General features: G+C 46.9%; 1 protein-coding gene across 2 annotated transcripts in view; it reads right to left on the bottom strand.

The window, feature by feature from the left end:
• LOC121572211 (CYFIP-related Rac1 interactor A) overlaps positions 1-5,000 on the bottom strand; it is an 89,302-nt gene that overhangs the window by 55,877 nt on the left and 28,425 nt on the right. For both annotated transcript variants that reach the window (XM_045226562.1, XM_045226560.1), the window contains exon 2: positions 3,421-3,511. The gene's annotated coding sequence lies outside the window, so the exon portion shown is untranslated. The remainder of the gene's footprint in view (positions 1-3,420; positions 3,512-5,000) is intronic.

Raw genomic sequence — 5,000 nt, 5'->3', positions numbered from 1 at the left:
ACCATGCTTCACTGTGGGGATGGTGTTCTCAGGGTTATGAGAGGTGTTGGGTTTGCGCCAGACATAACGTTTTCCTTGACGGCCAAAAAGCTCAATTTTAGTCTAATCTGACCAGAGTACCTTCTTTCATATGTTTGGGGAGTCTCCCACATGCCCACCAAATGTGTTTGCTTATTTTTTTCTTCAAGCAATGTCTTTTTTCTGGCCAGTCTTCCGTAAAACCCAGCTCTGTGGAGTGTACGCCTTAAAGTGGTCCTATGGACAGATACTCCAATCTCTGCTGTGGAGCTTTGCAGCTCTTTCAGGGTTATCTTTGGTCTCTTTGTTGCCTCTCTGATTAATGCCCTCCTTGCCTGGTCCGTGAGTTTTGGTGGGCGGACCTCTCTTGGCAGGTTTGTTGTGGTGCCATTTCTTTCAATTTTTTATAATGGATTTAATTGTGCTCCGTGGGATGTTCAAAGTTTCGGATATCTTTTTATAACCCAACCCTGATCTGTAGTTCTCCACAACTTTGTCCCTGACCTGTTTGGAGAGCTCCTTGGTCTTCAAGGTGCCGCTTGCTTGGTGGTGCCCCTTGCTTAGTGGTGTTGCAGACTCTGGGGCCTTTCAGAACAGGTGTATATATACTGAGATCATGTGACAGATCATGTGACACTTAGATTGCACACATGTGGACTTTATTTAACTAATTATGTGACTTCTGAAGGTAATTGGTTGCACCAGATGTTATTTAGGGACTTCATAGCAAAGGGGGTGAATCCATATGCACGCACCACTTTTCCGTTATTTATTTTGTAGAATTGTTTGGAACAAGTTATTTTTTTCATTTCACTTCACCAATTTTGACTATTTTGTGTATGTCCATTACATGAAATCCAAATAAAAATCTATTTAAATTACAGGTTGTAATGCAACAAAATAGGAAAAATGCCAAAGGGGGATGAATACTTTTGCAAGACACTGTGTCACCCTATTACTTTTATAGTGCACTACTTTTGACCAGGGCCCATAGGGTGTCCCATAGAGCTCTGGTCAAAAGTAGTGCACTATGTAGGGAATAGGGTGCTATTTGGGACACCCGCTATCTGTTGTTTGCTGGACTGCTGCTCTGTGCTGTGCACTACTTCCATTGGATGATGTAGTACACACACATCCATTTACTCAATTGTGCACACACACACACACACACACACACACACACACACACACACACACACACGCACACACACGCACACACACACACACACACACATGCACACACACACACACATGCACACACACACACACATGCACACACACACACACACACACACACACACACACACACACGCACACACACGCACACACACACACACACACACTGCACACACACACACATGCACACACACACGCACACACACGCACACACACGCACACATGCACACACACACACACATGCACACACACACATGCACACACACACACACACACACATGTACACACACCCTCCCTCCCTCCCTGCCTCCCCTCCCTCCTCCCTCCCTCCCTCCCTCCCTCCCTCCTCCCTCTCCCCCTCCCTCCCTCCCTCCCTCCTCCTCCCTCCCTCCTCCCTCCCTCCCCCTCCCTCCCTCCCTCCTCCCCCTCCCCCTCCCTCCCTCCCTCCCTCCCTCCCTGCCTCCCTCCCTCCCTCCCTCCTCCCTCCCTCCCTCCCTCCCTCCTCCCTCCCTGCCCCCCCCTCCCTCCCTCCCTGCCTCCCCCTCCCTCCTCCCTCCCTCCTCCCTCCTCCCTCCCTGCCTCCCTCCCTCCCTCCCTCCCTCCCTCCCTGCCTCCCTCCTCCCTGCCTCCCTCCCTCTGAGAGTCAGTCAGTCAGCCAACGTAAAACTAGAGCAAAGTGCTTTTCTTACACAACTGACCCTACACACACTCTGTGTGTATTTGAGCACAACAAACCTAAAATGACTGTGAAAATGAAACATAGAAACTCACAGCATTATGATCCAACTGCTTGTTTTAGAGTAGAGTTCCCCCACAGGTGATGTTATTTAAAAATATCTTAATTTTATTGTTGGTGAAAGCTATGATCCCTTAATGATGTCACCTGTTAAATCCACTTCAATCAGTGTAGATGAAGTGGAGGAGACAGGTTAAAGAAGGATTTTTAAGCCTTGAGACAATTGAGAGACATGGATTGTGTATGTGTGCCATTCAGAGGGTGAATGGGCAAGACAAAAGATGTAAGTGTCTTTGAACAGGGTATAGTAGTAGGTGCCAGGCGCACCGGTTTGAGTGTGTCAAGAACAGCGACGCTGCTGGGTTTTTCACACATAATTCCATGTGTATCAAGAATGGACCACCACACAAAGGACATCCAGCCAACTTGATACTGTGGGAAGCATTGGAGTCAACACGGTCCCAGCATCCCTGTGGAATGCTTTCAAACCCTTGTAGAGTCCATTTCCTGAGGAATTGATGCTGTTCTGAGGGCAAAAGCGGCGTGCAACTCAATATTAGGAAGGTGTTCCTAATGTTTCGTAAACTCAGTGTATGTGATCGTGTACAAATGTAAGCAAGGTTAGAAATTATTATGTTTCAGTCAAATATTATATATTTTTTTGGGCTTTTTGGGGTCAATTTTCAGTCGAAAAATAATTTGTAATTATGTTTTGTCCCCCTGACCATCCACTCAAGAGAAATCAGCCCGCGGCTGAATCTAGTTTATGATCGTTGTTTTAGATAGTAGAAATATTGGCTGCTATTTTGCAGGCAGAATAGTCCACTGCACTGACTGTGTTCCATCTCTGTATTTAAGCATAGTGGGAAGCAGTGGGCTGGGATTCTTAGTGGGAGCCAGTGGGCTGTGATTAATTGTGGGAAGCAGTGGGCTGTGATTCACAGTGGGAAGCAGTGGGCTGTGATTAATTGTGGGAAGCAGTGGGCTGTGATTCACAGTGGGAGCCAGTGGGCTGTGATTCATAGTGGGAGCCAGTGGGCTGTGATTCATAGTGGGAAGCAGTGGGCTGTGATTCATAGTGGGAAGCAGTGGGCTGTGATTCATAGTGGGAAGCAGTGGGCTGTGATTCATAGTGGGAAGCAGTGGGCTGTGATTCATAGTGGGAAGCAGTGGGCTGTGATTCATAGTGGGAAGCAGTGGGCTGTGATTCTGACCCATTCAGCAGCTACTGTATGGTACAGGAAGCTGCCACTGAACTCTCTCTCTCTCTCTCTCTCTCTCTCTCTCTCTCTCTCTCTCTCTCTCTCTCTCTCTCTCTCTCTCTCTCTCTCTCTCTCTCCCCTCCCTCTCTCCCACCCCTCTCTCTGCCCCACCTTCCCCCCGCCCTCTCTCTTCCCCTCTATCCCTCTCTCTCTTCCTCCCTATCTCTCTCTCTCTCTCTGTCTCTCTCTCTCTCTTTCTCTCTCTCGCTCTCTTTCTCTCGTTCTCACCTTCGCTTGTGTTTGTCCTGATAGAGCTCTTCACTGCATCAACCAGGGCCTCTCAGCTCAACACCCACACTACAGCATCAACTTCCACCACCTAGAGAGAGAGAGAGACAGGGAGAGAGGGAGGGAGAGAGATAGAGAGGGAGGGAGAGAGAGGGAGGGAGGGAGGAGGGAGGGAGGGAGGGAGGAGGGAGGGAGGGAGGGAGGGAGGGAGGGAGGGAGGGAGGGAGGGAGGGAGGGAGAGGGGGAGGTTGGTTAGCATAAATGACAGTAGTTTGTGTCTGCATAACGTGAGATTGTTATTATCATGTAGGTTAAACTGATAACGTGAGATTGTTATTATCATGTAGGTTAAACTGATAACGTGAGATTGTTATTATCATGTAGGTTAAACTGATAACGTGAGATTGTTATTATCATGTAGGTTAAACTGATAACGTGAGATTGTTATTATCATGTAGGTTAAACTGATAACGTGAGATTGTTATTATCATGTAAGTTAAACTGATTTGAGGAAGGTGTGAAAGAGAATCTATTGAAGGTTGAACTTTGTATGGCATGTCTGTGAATACACGGAGAGAGAAGTAGTAGCATAGCATGTATTGGCATCTTGCAGTCATGGATGGAATTGTATATATTTTTTTATAGAAATGTATACAATTACATACAGCTCCATGCCACTGCACTCAAATCCATGAGACATTCAACCTTCACTACATCCATTTGACAGTCCTCACTTCCCCTAGGTTACATTACACTGCCTATGGTGGCATTGCATCATACCAAAGAGAGAGAGAGAGAGAGAGAGAGAGAGAGAGAGAGAGAGAGAGAGAGAGAGAGAGAGAGAGAGAGAGAGAGAGAGAGAGAGAGAGAGAGAGAGATAGAGAAATGGTGAGAGACAGAGAATGGCTTTGAAAAACTGTTGCCAAGGAAACAAGCATGGCAACTACGAGGCAGAGAACGTTCTGAGCTATCGATTAGCCTAGCGACAACACAACGCTAACCTCCTTTCACTCACTCTCTCCCAGACGGACAGACAGAGAGAGCAAACGAAATGAAAAAGAGGAACAAAGGGGAAAAGGAGTAATAGAGACAGAGAAGGAGAGAGTGAGACCTGAACAATATAGGAAGTTAGAGAGATAGAAAGAAAAATGGAGATAGATAGAGAGAGAAAAGGGTGAAATGTGTTTTATAGGAGAAAGGTTTTCACAGTACAACGGCAGGGTTAACCTTCACAGAGAGAGATGTGCACCCTGGGATATCATTCACCCCTCTATTACTGAACTACTGTCTCTCTCTCTCTCCCTCTCTGTCTCTCTCTCCATCCACTCTCTGTAACAGTTCTTACACCAACACTAGAACACTGTGACCATACTTCCTATAACAGTTCTTACACCAACACTAGAACAATGTGACTATACTCTCAGTAACAAATCTTACACCAACACTAGAACACTGTGACTCTCTCTCTCTCTCTCTCTCTCTCTCTCTCTCTCTCTCTCTCTCTCTCTCTCTCTCTCTCTCTCTCTCTCTCTCTCTCTTCTGAGAGGAGACTACCTGACCACTGTGACTGACCCAAAGTT

The sequence above is a fragment of the Coregonus clupeaformis genome, chromosome 17, assembly GCF_020615455.1.
Source record: "Coregonus clupeaformis isolate EN_2021a chromosome 17, ASM2061545v1, whole genome shotgun sequence".
NCBI lineage: Eukaryota > Metazoa > Chordata > Actinopteri > Salmoniformes > Salmonidae > Coregonus > Coregonus clupeaformis.
Note: the sequence above shows the minus strand (reverse complement) of the source record. Positions and strands in the feature narration are given on the sequence as shown.